This window comes from Bos javanicus, chromosome 3 (genome assembly GCF_032452875.1).
Source record: "Bos javanicus breed banteng chromosome 3, ARS-OSU_banteng_1.0, whole genome shotgun sequence".
NCBI classification, from domain to species: Eukaryota; Metazoa; Chordata; class Mammalia; order Artiodactyla; family Bovidae; genus Bos; species Bos javanicus.
In genome coordinates, this window is record NC_083870.1 from 28838357 (window position 1) to 28854871 (window position 16515).

The 16515-nt window shown below is 41.1% G+C and overlaps 1 protein-coding gene across 1 annotated transcript in view; it reads right to left on the reverse strand.

The window, feature by feature from the left end:
* The window catches only part of LOC133243468 (uncharacterized), a 63537-nt gene that overhangs the window by 46185 nt on the left and 837 nt on the right, over positions 1 to 16515 (reverse strand). The gene's annotated exons all lie outside the window — the stretch shown is intronic.

Here is a 16515-nt window from a genome sequence, read left to right on the forward strand (position 1 = left end):
TGAAGTGATGGGACCGGATGCCATGATCTTCGTTTTCTGAACGTTGAGCTTTAAGCCAACTTTTTCACTCTCCTCTTTCACTTTCATCAAGAGGCTTTTGAGTTCCTCTTCACTTTCTGCCATAAGGGTGGTGTCGTCTGCATATCTGAGGTTATGGATATTTCTCCCGGCAATCTTGATTCCAGCTTGTGTTTCTTCCAGTCCAGCGTTTCTCATGATGTACTCTGCATAGAAGTTAAATAAGCAGGGTGACAATATACAGCCTTGACGAACTCCTTTTCCTATTTGGAACCAGTCTGTTGTTCCATGTCCAGTTCTAACTGTTGCTTCCTGACCTGCATACACATTTCTCAAGAGGCAGGTCAGGTGGTCTGGTATTCCCATCTCTTTCACAATTTCCCACAGTTTATTGTGATCCATACAGTCAAAGGCTTTGGCATAGTCAATAAAGCAGAAATACATGTTTTTCTGGAACTCTCTTGCTTTTTCCATGATCCAGCGGATGTTGGCAATTTGATCTCTGGTTCCTCTGCCTTTTCTAAAACCAGCTTGAACATCAGGAAGTTCACGGTTCACATATTGCTGAAGCCTGGCCTGGAAAGGTAGGGAATACTAAAAGCATCAAAGGAAAAGCAATGAACCATATACGAGGGAACTCTCATAAGATTATCAGCTGATTTTTTCAGTAGAAACTCTACAGGACACAAGGGAGTGGCACAACATTTTTAAAGTGATGAAAGGGAAAAACCTATGACCAAAAATATTCTACCCAGCAAGGTTCTCATTCATACGTGATGAAGAAATCATCTGTAAGTGAACTAAAGTCAATTCCATATCTTGGCTACAGTGTGTATTGTAAATATTATGATGAACATGGGGGTGCAGATAGTGTTTTTATTTTCTTCACATAACCCAGAAGTGGCATTGGTGGATCATATTATAATTCTATTTTTAATTTTTTGAGGAACCTACATACTATTTTTCATAATTACTGTCAGTCACCTCTTAAGAGGGTTCAAAGAGATCAATATCATCAAGGAAAAGTCAAAGTTCTGAAAAGGGAAGGAGATAGAAATTATGTTTGAAGAATTCAGGCAACTGAAAATTTTATTCACAAAAGAAAGGATGTTTCTGAGAGTACATCGTTAAGTCATCAGTCTCTAAACCAGCATACTGGTACCCCTGGAAATGCATAAGACATCCTTATATCACTGAAGGATGTTTTTGAGAAATCAATTTCAAGAACGTCAAGAAGTCTTTTTTACAATTGATCTGTGTGAGAATGGGCCTATGTTCATAATAATAATTATCCTAGTTTATAAAAGGAGTATATAGTCCTCATCCAACCCAATTGTTACCATGATACTTTCCCCTGGATCATATTTCCAAAGCATCAAACAAAAGCATAAATGAAAATACCAGTTTGGGAGAAATCTCTTAATAAAAAAACAAAGTGCACTAACCCATCGGACTGCCTATCTTTCTTAATAAGACTTAGCATTAGATATTGGGTATTTTGGCCCACATAGGGATATTCTGAATTTAACAGATGAATAAGTATAAATTAATGACAATTTTTCTTTTAAATATAAATGCAATACATATTTATATACGTTATATATATATATAATATACAGAGTTGACTGTGGCTCAAATCATGAACTCCTTATTGCCAAATTCAGACTTAAATTGAAGAAAGTAGGGAAAACCACTAGACCATTCAGATATGACCTAAGTCAAATCTCTTATGATTATACAGTGGACATGACAAATAGATTCAAGGGATTAGATCCGATAGACAGAGTGCCTGAAAAATTATGGATGGAGGTTCCTAACATTGTACAAGAGGCTGTGATCAAAACCATGCCAAAGAAAAAGAAATGCAAAAAGGCAAAAGGGTTGTCTGAGGAGGCCTTACAAATAGCTGAAGAAAGAAGAGAAGCTAAAGGCAAAGGAGAAAAGGAAAGATATATCCATTTGAATGCAGAGTTCCACAGAATAGCAAGGAGACAAAAGAAAGCCTTCCTCAGTGATCAATGCAAAGAAATAGAGGAAAACAACAGAATGTGAAAGACTAGAGATTTCTTCAAGAAAATTAGATACACTGAGGGAAAATTTCATGCAAAGATGGGCACAATTAAGGACAGAAATTATACGGATCTAACAGAAACAGAAGATATTAAGAAGAGGTGGCAAGAATACACAGAAGAACTGTACAAAAAAGATCTTCATGACCCAGATAACCACGATGGTGTCATCACTCACCTAGAGCTAGACATCCTGGAATATGAAGTCAAGTGGGCCTTAGGAAGCATCACTACGAACAAAGCTAGTGGAGGTGATGGAATTCCAGTGGAGCTATTTCAAATCCTAAAAGATGATGCTGTGAAAGTGCTGCACTCAATATGCCAGCAAATTTGGAAAACCCAGCAGTGGCCACAGGACTGGAAAAGGTCAGTTTTCATTCCAATCCCAAAGAAAGGCAATGCCAAAGAATGCTCAAACTACCGCACAATTGCACTCATCTCACATGCTAGTAAAGTAATGCTCAAAATTCTCCAAGCCAGGCTTCAACAGCACATGAACCATAAACTTCTAGATGTTCAAGCTGGATTTAGATAAGGCAGAGGAACCAGAGATCAAATTGCCAAAATCCATTGGATCATTGAAAAAGCAAGAGAGTTCCAGAGAAACATCTACTTCTGCTTCATTGACTATGCCAAAGCTTTTGATTGTGTGGATCACAATAAACTGTGGAAAATTCTTCAAGAGATGGGAATACCAGACCACCTGACCTGCCTCCTGAGAAATCTGTATGCAGGTCAAGAAGCAGCAGTTAGAAGTGAACATGGAACAACAGACTGGTTCCAAATAGGAAAAGGAGTACGTCAAGGCTATATATGGTCACCCTGCTTTATTTAACTTCTATGCAGAGTACATCATGCAAAATGCCAGGGTGGATGAAGCACAAGCTGGAATCAAGATTGCTGGGAGAAAAATCAATAACCTCACATACACAGATGACACCACCCTTAGGGCAGAAAGCAAAGAAGAACTAAAGAGCCTCTTGATGAACGTGAAAGAGGAGAGTGGAAAAAGTTGGCTTAAAACTCAACGCTCAGAAAACAAAGATCATGGCATCTGGTCCCATCACTTTATGGCAAATAGATGGGGAAACAGTGGAAACAGTGGCTGACTTTATTAGTTGGGGCTCCAAAATCACTGCAGACAGTGATTGCTGCCATGAGATTAAAAGATGCTTGCTCCTTGGAAGAAAAGCTATAACAAACCTAGACAGCAATATTAAAAAGCAGAGACATTACTTTGCTAACAAAGGTCCATATAGTCAAAGCTATGGTTTTTCCAGTAGCCATGTATGGATGTGAGAGTTGGACTATAAAGAAAGTTGAGGCCAAAGAACTGATGCTTTTGAACTGTGGTGTTGGAGAAGACTCTTGAGAGTCCCTTGGACTGCGAAACCAGTTAATCTTAAAGGAAATCAGTCCTTGGTGTTCGTTGGAAGGCCTGAAGCTGAAGCTGAAACTCCAATACTTTGGCCACCTGATGTGAAGAACTGACTCATTGGAAAAGACCCTGATACTGGGAAAGATTGAAGGCTAGAAGAGAAGGGAACAACAGAGGATGAGATGGTTGGATGGCATCACTGAGTCGATGGACATGAGTTTGAGTGAACTCTGGGAGTTGATGATGGACAGGGAGGCCTGGTGTGCTGCAGTCTATGGTGTCGTGGAGTCAAGATTATTGAGCAACTGAACTGAACTGAACTGAACTGAACTGCTGCTGCTGCTGCTGCTGCTGCTGCTGCTGCTGCTAAGTCACTTCAGTCGTGTCCGACTCTGTGCGACCCCAGAGACGGCAACCCACCAGGCTCCGCCATCCCTGGGATTCTCCAGGCAAGAACACTGGAGTGGGTTGCCATTTCCTTCTCCAATGCATGAAAGTGAAAAGTAAAAGTGAAGTCTCTCAATCGTATCTGACTCTTAGCGACCCCATGGACTGCAGCCCACCAGGCTCCTCCGTCCATGGGATTTTCCAGGCAAGAGAACTGGAGTGGGGTGCCATTGCCTTCTCCGGAACAATATTTTGAGATACATTGACTAAAATCCACAGGTAAATGATGTGCTTCATTCAATTAATTATTGAAACAAAATATATCAAATCATATAATTAAATATTCCAGTTAGCTAATTATCATCTTATAAATATTTACTATTTTTATCGAATTTTATTTTAAAAATTAATTCAGATATAAAGAACAAACTAGCAGTTACCAGTAGGGGAGGGGCAAAGTAGGTAGGGGTGACGAAGTGGGTATAAGATAAGCTACAAGGATGTATTGTCCCACACAGGGAAAATTGCCAATAGTTTGTAATAACTGAAAATGGAATATAACCTTTACAAATTTATGAAAAATTAAAAATTCATAAGAAAGTATATTTATATTTATGATGAGAAATCACAGATAACTTAAAAATAATAAGTAGGTCAGTATTTCTTCAGAATTCTTGTAGAGAATATACAAACGTATAAGGAAAGTGTTGTGCTCATCTTTGAGTGAGCATGCATGGTGACCACAGTTGTTTTTGGCAAGCACTATATTTAAAAAAATTTTTAATCTTTAGGTAGGGTTGTCGTGGGGAGGCACACTCTCGAATTCTTCACCACAGAGCCTTCTACTTCCTATTATTAGCTCTTAGCTCCATTAACTAATTTGCTATTCCTGGTATGACCCCTCTTAGGCTAGAAACAGTATGCATTTGGAATAATACCAGGAGGTAGTTGTTGAAGGGCAGTTCTCCAAGGGTCTCTCACATTTATGCACATCTTCCAACTGATGTATTTACTTCCCTTTATTCATACCATCTTTTCAAAGGTGTTTGACTAGAAAACAACCTTTAAGTACAAGATAGCATCTCCCTCCAGACCAAAAGGAAGGCATGCTTGCTGCTGCTGCTGCTGCTAAGTCGCTTCAGTCGTATCCAACTCTGTGCGACCCCATAGACGGCAGCCCACCAGGCTCCTGTCCCTGGGATTCTCCAGGCAAGAACACTGGAGTGGGTTGCCACTTCCTTCTCCAATGCATGAAAGTGAAAAGTGAAAGAGAAGTCGCTCAGTCGTATCCGACTCTTAGTGACCCCATGGACTGCAGTCCAACTCTTAGTGACCAGGGTCCTCCATCCATGGGATTTTCCGGACAAAAGTACTGGAGTTGGGGTGCCATTGCCTTCTTAATTATAAGATATTCACGTTCCCTAAACTCCAGATTTTCCTATAGAAACCCACCACATGTGCAGGTGTCATCCTGACCCCTTTTACATCACTTTGTGGGAAAGCATTAAAGTGCTGATGCTCTGTCTCTTGTTATTGCAGAGAGTAATAAACTACCCTCATCTCTGACCCAGGAATTTCCAGCATTGTTCCCTCTAATCTTTTATAGGGTTCTTTCTCCAGCCTCAGGCAGTTTCCTAATATACTTACGCTAATCAGTTTTTGGCTAAAGAATTTAAGTGGACTCTTCCTGAAGATCCAGGGCTGGGACTAGGATGAGGCAAGAGAGGTGTCCAGGGCAAAAAAATTTAAGGAGGTCTTCACTTTTGGGTTCAAGCAAGAAGCTAAGAATAAGTACCCCCTTGAAGTCTATGACCTGGACATCTCTCTTGCCTCACCCTAGTCCTAGCCATGTCCATATCTACAGAGCACTCTTTCATTCTCCTCCTCCCTCTTCCTCTCTCAGGCTTTTTTCTCTGTAGTATTCCACCCCAATAACCCTGGGATGTTGTGAAAAGTAAATGTACTAATATCTGTAAATGTTTGTGTGTGCACATGTGTGTGTGTGTGCGTATGCTAAGTCGCTTCAGTTGAGTACAACTCTGTGCGACCTGATGGACTGTAGCCCACCAGGCTCCTTTTTCCATGGGATTCTCCAGGCAACAATACTGGAATGCCCTCCTGAGGGGATCTTCCCAACTCAGGGATTTAGCCCACATCTCCTGCATTGCAGGCAGATTTTTTATCACTGAGCCACTGCCGAAGCCCCTTTAAATGTTTATTGCATGCTTCAAACATAGAAAGTGCTCAAAAAATGTTTATTTTTTGTGATTATTATTATAGATATTTTGTGTTTCTTGATGGATATATTTGTTAAGTTTTGTTGCTATTTTATTTTTCTCACAAAGATGTTCCATTAAATCAAATTCACCAAAGAATTTCTATTAGATAAGATCAGTCGCTCAGTTGTGTCCGACTCTTTGCGACCCCATGCATCGCAGCACGCCAGGCCTCCCTGTCCATCACCAACTTCCGGAGTTCACACAGACTCACATCCATGGAGTCAGTGATGCCATCCAGCCATCTCATTCTCTGTCGTCCCCTTCTCCTCCTGCCCCCAATCCCTCCCAGCATCACAGTCTTTTCCAATGAGTCAACTCTTCACATGAGGTGGCCAAAGTACTGGAGTTTCAGCTTTAGCATCATTCCTTCCAAAGAAATCCCAGGGCTGATCTCCTTCAGAATGGACTAGTTAGATCTCCTGGCAGTCCAAGGGACTCTCAAGAGTCTTCTCCAACACTACAGTTCAAAAGCATCAATTCTTCGGCGCTCAGCCTTCTTCACAGTCCAACTCTCACATCCATACATGACCACTGGAAAAACCATAGCCTTGACTAGATGGACCTTTGTTGGCAAAGTAATATCTCTGCTTTTCAATATACTATCTAGGTTGGTCATAACTTTCCTTCCAAGGAGTGAGCGTCTTTTAATTTCATGGCTGCAGTCACCATCTGCTGTGATTTTGGAGCCCCCCAAAATAAAGTCTGACATTGTTTCCACTGTTCTCCATCTATTTCCCATGAAGTGATGGGACCGGATGCCATGATCTTCCTTTTCTGAATGTTGAGCTTTAAGCCAACTTTTTCACTCTCCACTTTCACCTTCAAGAGGCTTTTGAGTTCCTCTTCACTTTCTGCCATAAGGGTGGTGTCATCTGCATATCTGAGGTTATTGATATTTCTCCCGGCAATCTGGATTCCAGCTTGTGTTTCTTCCAGTCCAGCGTTTCTCATGATGTACTTTGCATATAAGTTAAATAAACAGGGTAACAATATACAGCCTTGATGTACTCCTTTTCCTATTTGGAACCAGTCTGTTGTTCCATGTCCAGTTCTAACTGTTGCTTCCTGACCTGCATACACATTTCTCAAGAGGCAGGTCAGGTGGTCTGGTATTCCCATCTCTTTCAGAATTTCCCACAGTTTATTGCGATCCACACAGTCAAAGGCTTTGGCATAGTCAATAAAGCAGAAATACATGTTTTTCTGGAACTCTCTTGCTTTTTCCATGATCCAGCGGATGTTGGCAATTTGATCTCTGGTTCCTCTGCCTTTTCTAAAACCAGCTTGAACATCAGGAAATTCACTGTTCACGTATTGCTGAAGCCTGGCTTGGAGAATTTTGAGCATTACTTTACTAGCGTGTGAGATGAGTGCAATTGTGCGGTAGTTTGAGCACTCTTTGGCATTGCCTTTCTTTGGGATTGGAATGAAAACTGACCTTTTCCAGTCCTGTGGCCACTGCTGAGTTTTCCAAATTTGCTGGCATATTGAGTGCAGCACTTGCACAGCATCATCTTTCAGGATTTGAAATAGCTCAACTGGAATTCTGTCACCTCCACTAGCTTTGTTGTAGTGATGCTTTCTAAGGCCCACTTGACTTCACATTCCAGGATGTCTGGCTCTAGGTCAGTGATCACACCATCGTGATTATCTGGGTCATGAAGCTCTTTTTGTACAGTTCTTCTGTGTATTCTTGCCACCTCTTCTTAATATCATCTGCTTCTGTTAGGTCCATACCATTTCTGTCCTTTATCGAGCCCATCTTTGCATGAAATGTTCCTTTGGTATCTCTGATTTTCTTGAAGAGATCTCTAGTCTTTCCCATTCTGTTGTTTTCCTCTATTTCTTTGCATTGATTGCTGAAGAAGGCTTTCCTATCTCTTCTTGCTATTCTTAGGAACTCTGCATTCAGATGTTTATATCTTTCCTTTTCTCCTTTGCTTTTCGCTTCTCTTCTTTTCACAGCTATTTGTAAGGCCTCCCCAGACAGCCATTTTGCTTTTTTGCATTTCTTTTCCATGGGGATGATCTTGATCCCTGATAGCATTTTTTAAAGGAAAAAGATGACATCTAATGATATCTGGGAAGAAGGCAATGGCACCCCACTCCAGAACTCTTGCCTGGAAAATCCCATGGATGGAGGAGCCTGGAAGGCTTCAGTCCATGGGATCGCTGAGGGTCAGACATGACTGAGCGACTTCACTTTCACTTTTCACTTTCATGCACTGGAGAAGGAAATGGCAACCCACTCCAGTGTTCTTGCCTGGAAAATCCCAGGGACGGGGCATTCTGGTGGGCTGCCGTCTATGGGGTCGCATAGAGTCGGACTCGACTGAAGTGACTCTGCAGCAGCAGCAGCAGCAATGATATCTGGAAAAGGCTCACATTGTTTAGAAATTGCACATTACACTTCTAAACCTTTATTAAAAGCATATACAACCTTATAAATGGAAAAGCTGAAATTTTGGTATCAGTCCAGAGAAGGAACTCAACTATATAATCATTACTACCCCATTTGAGAGTAACAAAGCTAAAGTTATAACCTGCCAGTACTCCCCACACATACACACATCATTCACAAGTGGGAAGAAAAGAAAAGAAAAAGAAAGCAAGCATGCTTACTTCATTCAACTTTCCAATATATCAAAAATTAAAGCCACTGTCTTCTTGGGAATTGTGGTTTATATTGTGTATGAAATTTAAAAACCTAGTGTATCACCAGCTTTGTCTCTACTTACTCTTACAAGACCTGTGTCTTCTAACAAAATTTACATTTATATTTATGGATATCCACTCCCTGGGCTTGGCTTCCCTTGTAACTCAGTCGGTAAAGAATCTGCCTGCAGTACAGGAGACTGGGGTTCGATCCCTGGATTGGGAACATCCTCTGGAGAAGGAAATGGCAACCCACTCCAGTATCCTTGCGTGGAAAATCGAGTGGACAGAGGAGCCTGGTGGGCTGCAGTCCACGGGGTCGCAAAGAGTCGGGCACAACTGAGCAACTAACACTTACTTACTTACTCCCTGGGGTCAGCGGTAAAGAATCTGCCTGCCAATGCAGGAGATCCAGGTTTGATCCCTAGATCAGGAAGATGCCCTGGGGAAGGAAATGGCAACCCACTCTAGTATTCTTTCATGAGAATTCCACGGACAGAGGAGCCTGGTAGGCTATGGTCCATGGGGTTGCAAAGAGTCGTGCACAACTTAGCAATTAAACAACAACAAAGAATGTGTTCCATGTGATAATAGACAGGACCAAAGACTCTGGATTCACATTGTTTTGCCCCTCCTATCCCAGTAAAAGCCATAGTCTCTGCTAGGTGCTTTCTACTGGATGGTTCTGCCTTTATCAAGCACCACTCCCACTTCAGTTACATGTAAGTCCATCTACGAGATACCATCCCCCCAGACCCACTGCCTTCTTCTTCGGCTGGACCTCATCACTGATTCCCAAAGACCTCACTCTCAACTTGTCTCTAAGAAGTTGAACAATACTATAGAAAATTGTAAAATCATGGAGATTGTGCCACTACACAAATATAATTTCTAATTTTAATCAGACCTCTAACACCTCTCATTTATTTTTAACCATTGGAACCTCTCCTTCTATGAGAGATTGTAAAATCTTCTATGGTAGATTGTAAAACTGGACTCTATCTTTTCCTTCCCAGAAAGAAGTGGGGTGTATTTCTCCATCCCGTGAATGTGGGCTGGCCACATGATTTGCTTTGGCCAGTGAGACACTGTAGTATACATGAGTAAGCAGAGCTGAGAAAACACTTGCACATTTGGTCTTGTATTGATCTTGTTGTTACACAGCCATGTGAACAAGCTATGGCTAGCCTACTAAAGGGTGAGAGATCAATGACCAGTCACCACCATCACTCCAGTTGAAGCAGGCCTACCATCAGACATGTGAGTATACCCAGGACCAGCTAGCCCTCTGCCAACCAGTCACAAATCTAGAATCAGCCAAATCTGACCCATATGAGAAAGACAACTCAGAAGAGTAGTGAGCAAAATAAATGACTACTGTTTTAAGCCACTAAGCTGTGGGGTAGTTTCTTATGTAGCTGTAAACAAATGGTATATACCCTCTGATTTCCTTCAGTAATTGCTTTATTCCAAACCCTTGCATCACTTAAAAACCATGCCCCACCACTGTCAGCACCTGATTTTACCCCCTTTTTTAATGAGAAATACACTTAACTCCTCACCCTACCCTGATACCACTCTACAACGTAGTGGTAGAGGGTATTGATTCTGAAGACAGACTCCCAATTCTTATCTTGTCTCTAAAATGTATAAACGGTAAGACAAAATTACACATTCTTCTCTGTTAAAGTAGGGATAATGATAATACCTAGCACATACAGTTGTTGTGAGAGTTATTTATGAAGAAGCCTTCAGATAATTTCATTGCACATAGTGAATGTTTTAAAAATATAAGCTACTATTATTTTATTGTGCACTAACCAATGATAGGGGACTGGAATGCAAAAGTAGGAAGTCAAGAAACACCTGGAGTCACAGGCAAATTTGGCCTTGGAGTATGGAATGAAGCAGGGCAAAAGCAAGTAGAGTTTTGCCAAGAGAACGAACTGGTCATAGCAAACACCCTCGTCCAACAACACAAGAGAAGACTCTACACATGGACATCACGAGATGGCCAACACCAAAATCAGATTGATTATATTCTTTGCAGCCAAAGATGGAGAAGCTCTATACCGTCAACAAAAACAAGACCAGGAGCTGACTGTGGCTCAGGTCATGAACTGCTTATTGACAAATTTAGACTTAAATTGAAGAAAGTGGGGAAAACCACTAGACCATTCAAGTAGGACCTAAACTAAATCTCTTATGATTATACAGTGGAAGTGGGAAATAGATTTAAGGGACTAGATCTGATAGACAGAGTGCCTGATGAACTGTGGATGGAGGTGCATGACATTGTACAGGAGACAGGGATCAAGACCATCCCCATGGAAAAGAAATGCAAAAAAGCAAAATGGCTGTCTGGGGAGGCCTTACAAATAGCTGTGAAAAGAAGAGAAGCGAAAAGCAAAGGAGAAAAGGAAAGATATAAACATCTGAATGCAGAGTTCCTAAGAATAGCAAGAAGAGATAGGAAAGCCTTCTTCAGCAATCAATGCAAAGAAATAGAGGAAAACAACAGAATGGGAAAGACTAGAGATCTCTTCAAGAAAATCAGAGATACCACAGGAACATTTCATGCAAAGATGGGCTCGATAAAGGACAGAAATGGTATGGACCTAACAGAAGCAGATGATATTAAGAAGAGGTGGCAAGAATACACAGAAGAACTGTACAAAAAAGAGCTTCACGACCCAGATAATCACGATGGTGTGATCACTGACCTAGAGCCAGACATCCTGGAATGTGAAGTCAAGTGGGCCTTAGAAAGCATCACTACAACAAAGCTAGTGGAGGTGACAGAATTCCAGTTGAGCTATTTCAAATCCTGAAAGATGATGCTGTGCAAGTGCTGCACTCAATATGCCAGCAAATTTGGAAAACTCAGCAGTGGCCACAGGACTGGAAAAGGTCAGTTTTCATTCCAATCCCAAAGAAAGGCAATGCCAAAGAGTGCTCAAACTACCGCACAATTGCACTCATCTCACACGCTAGTAAAGTAATGCTCAAAATTCTCCAAGCCAGGCTTCAGCAATACGTGAACAGTGAATTTCCTGATGTTCAAGCTGGTTTTAGAAAAGGCAGAGGAACCAGAGATCAAATTGCCAACATCCGCTGGATCATGGAAAAAGCAAGAGAGTTCCAGAAAAACATGTATTTCTGCTTTATTGACTATGCCAAAGCCTTTGACTGTGTGGATCGCAATAAACTGTGGGAAATTCTGAAAGAGATGGGAATACCAGACCACCTGACCTGCCTCTTGAGAAACCTGTATGCAGGTCAGGAAGCAACAGTTAGAACTGGACATGGAACAACAGACTGGTTCCAAATAGGAAAAGGAGTACGTCAAGGCTGTATATTGTCACCCTGCTTATTTAACTTATATGCAGAGTAGATCATGAGAAACACTGGGCTAGAAGAAGCACCAGCTGGAATCAAGATTGCTGGGAGAAATATCAATAACCTCAGATATGCAGATGACACCACCCTTATGGCAGAAAGTGAAGACTAAAAAGCCTCTTGATGAAAGTGAAAGAGGAGAGTGAAAAAGTTGGCTTAAAGCTCAACATTCAGAAAATGAAGATCATGGCATCTGGTCCCATCACTTCATGGGAAATAGATGGAGAAACAGTGGAAACAATGTCAGACTTTATTTTGGGGGGCTCCAAAATCACAGCAGATGGTGACTGCAGCCATGAAATTAAAAGACGCTCACTCCTTGGAAGGAAAGTTATGACCAACCTAGATAGTATATTGAAAAGCAGAGATATTACTTTGCCAACAAAGGTCCATCTAGTCAAGGCTATGGTTTTTCCAGTGGTCACGTACGGATGTAAGAGTTGGACTGTGAAGAAAGCTGAGTGCCAAAGAATTGATGCTTTTGAACTGTAGTGTTGGAGAAGACTCTTGATAGTCCCTTGGACTGCAAGGAGATCCAACCAGTCCATCCTAAAGGAGATCAGCCCTGCGTGTTCATTGGAAGGACTGATGTTGAAGCTGAAGCTCCAATACTTTGGCCACCTCATGCGAAGAGTTGACTCATTTGAAAAGACTCTGATGCTGGGAGGGATTGGGGGCAGGAGGAGAAGGGGACGACAGAGGATGAGATGGCTGGATGGCATCACCAACTTGATGAACATGAGTTTAAGTGAACTCCGGGAGTTGGTGATGGACAGGGAGTCCTGGCGTGCTGAGATTCATGGGGTTGCAAGGAGTCGGACACGACTGAGAAACTGAACTGAACTGAACCCGTGATCCAGAACTTGATCTTTTAACAGCTTTATTCACATGTTTATTTATAAATAGCCCATACAATTCATGCAGATAGAGCATACATTTCAGTGATTTTTAGTATATTCAGTGTAGTGCAAACATCATCACAATCTAACTTTAGAGCAGACTCTAACACTTTGCCCCAATACAGACTTAGGCACCTCCCTAAAATCCTTAAGTACAGCTAACTTGACGCTTCAGGATTTATAAATTTAACTACTGATCCAAAGACAAAAGGGACTGTAACACTGGAAAAGGTGATCATGGAAAGCAAAATTTTAGTTATCGTTGCCCTAGAATCTACTGGCAATACTTTATCCCAGAGTGTTTCCTACCAGTGATCTCTCTCATTTATCCCTCTGTTGGCCACAGAGTTGTAGAATGGCAGCTGTCCTCTCAAAATCAAGGGTCACTTTAGCATCATCTTTTCCTTTCAAAGCCATGAGCTCTCACTCTTTCTCAGACCCAGCCAGAGAAGTTGACCTCTACCTAGGGGCCATATTTTCTCCTTAAGGATGATTGATAGTGGGAACAAGGATTAAATTCAGGAAAGATCTTCTGTTTCCCACCATGTTAAGTATGATATGGACCCTGGTTCCAGAAAATAAATCCAGAATAGTTGACAGTATAGTTTCCAAAGTCTGACTCATTCAATCTTAACTAGGATCGTGTGTGGTTCACTGACTGTTCTACTCAGACACTGTTATGTCAGATGCAGTTCAGTTTCTTTTTACACACCTTTCCTCCAGGTAATAGTTAAAAGAATTTCAGACCTTCATGCTCCTGTTGTGGACTGTTTCTGAAGTTCTTATAAGGAAATACTTATACCAAAAACATTCACACTCCTAAAGAAAAATAATAATTATATTATGTCATAGAGAAGCATAAGACTGGAAATATCAAGAAAACTTTTAACTGTAGGCAGTTTTATTAAAAATGCAATATATGTGCAAAAGATACACATAATTCATTCAAACCCTAGTATTAAGTGATATACAGTATATGGATCTTAATACCTTTCTAAAGTATTAAGTTTTCTGAATCTCAGAAAACATCATGTCCCAAGGTTTTGAATAAGGAATTATGAACTTGTATAACCAAAAGCTGATTTAGGGAAAGTGGTCAAATCTGAAAAGAAAAATTTGTGCTCTCTAGATAACACTAAAGCTCTCTGATGCATACGGCATTGTTTAAAGGAAATCTAGGCTTCCTCGGTGACTCAGAAGGTAAAAGAATCTGCCTGCAAGTCAAGAGACCCAGGTTCAATCCCTGGGTCGGGAAGATCCCCTGGAGAAGGATCTTCTACCCACTCCGGTATTCTTGAGTGGAGAATTCCTTGGACAGAGTAGATTAGCAAGCCAAATAGTTCATGGGGTCACAAAGAGTCAGACACAACAGAGCAACTAATACTTCCACACTTTCACAGAGGAAATCTAACACATGGTAATCGTGAGGATTATATAACTGAATCACTATAAAGTCCTTAGAATAGTGACAGGTGCAGAGTAAGCACTTAATAAACATCAGTATTACTGTCAATACTGATAGCAATTATGATATAATTCTTTCTACAGACCAGGTGTTAGAGATGGTTATGATACTATGCTGTGTTGCTAAGTCACTTCAATAGTGTCCAACTCTGTGGGACCCCATGTTCCACCAAGTTCCTCTATCCATGGGATTCTCCAGGCAAGAATACTGGAATGGGTTGCCATGCCCTCCTCCAGGGCATCTTCTCGATCCAGGGATCCATACTGTGTTTCTAAAGTCTCCTGCATTGGCAGGCAGGCTCTTTACCACTAGCGTCACCTGGGAAGCCCTATAGAAGCATAAAGCAAGTATATCTTCCAAAATTTGATTTCCCAGGTCAGGAAAAAGTGGGGAAGTACAAGATCTAGATAGAGCAGAGAACAGTAACAGGAAAAACCTTCCACAGGATAGCACAATAAGAGGTAGAATTCAAAAGTGTTGATTAAGTACTTTTGTGCCTTTTGAATAGACCTAAAAAGTCTTCTTCCAGATTTCATTAGGAACAGATTGTATGAGTGTAGCAAAAAGAGAATTATAGAATTCCCCTAGATTGTCTCTCCTATGGGCCACCGACTGTTGTGTATACTTAGCACGCCACCTTTGCATAAGGCAAACGTCCTATAAGGCTGCGATTCAGATGGTGAGGGAAAGTGTAGGAGAGCACTATTTGCATGGGATTGTGGTTTTAGTAAAAGAATATACTAAAATATTGTTTGCAAGTCAGGAGTGCACTGCAACAGTGGGGTAAGTGGGCCAGCCGTATTATCTATAGGAGGTATGGTAGGCAGATTTTCTTCCAGAATATGCTGAGAATACAAAGGTAAAAAGTCAATTCTCCTCTCCAACCCCTTTCTCTGACCTCTCACTACTGCCATGGCACTCTTGCCCTTTCACTGGGTTCCTAATTCTGTTATTACCTTCAACTATTTATAAGAGTTTGAACTCTTTCTCCCGTTAGAATATAAACTCCCTAAGGGTCAAGACCTTGTGTCATTCTCTGCTGTATTTCCAGACACTAAACAGTGCCTGAAACAAGACTTTTCAAAAATATTTACAGTAATAATCAATGGAAAAGAACAAAGCTTGACACACAAGCTTGTGATATAATAGCACAACTCATTGCTGTTCTAGTTAAATTTATTTTCAATTAATAATTGAGCTAAAATAGAAAAAAATAGGTAAGCAGACAATGACTCTACCTCACACCCATTAAAATGGCTATTGAAGAAAGCATAAAATAACAAGTGTATGCAAAGATGTGAAGAAATTGAAACCCTTATGTACTGTTGGTAAAAATGTAAAATGATGCAGCCACTGTGGGAAACAGTTTGGTCATTCCTCAAAAATTTAAAAATAGAATTAACCATGTCCCCATTCCACTTCTGGATATACACTCAAAAGAATTTAAAGGAGGGATTCAAACAGATATTTATACATGTGTTCATAACAGCATTATTCACAACAGCAAAAAGATGAAGGCTCCCCAAGGGTCCATCAGTAGCTGTCATTGTTGAGTCATGTCCAACTCTTTGTGACCCCACAGATTGTAGCCCACCAGGCTCCTCTGTCCATGGGATTCTCCAAGCAAGAATAATGGAGTGGGTTGCCAGTTCCTCCTCCATGGGATCTTCCTGACCCAGGGACATAACATGAAGTCTCCTGCACTGGCAGGCAGATTCTTTACCGCTGAGCCACCATGGAAGCCTATACATATGCACACACATATATATGAATATTAGTCAGTCTTAACAAGAAAGGAATTTCTGCTTGCATGGATGAACCTTGAGGACATTATGCCAAGTGAAATAAGCCATTCACAAAAATGACAATTATGTTTTCTATGATTCCACTTGTATGAGGTATCTAACGTAGTTAAATTCATAGAGACAAAATAGAGGAGTGGCTGCCAAGGGCTGGGAGGAAGGCA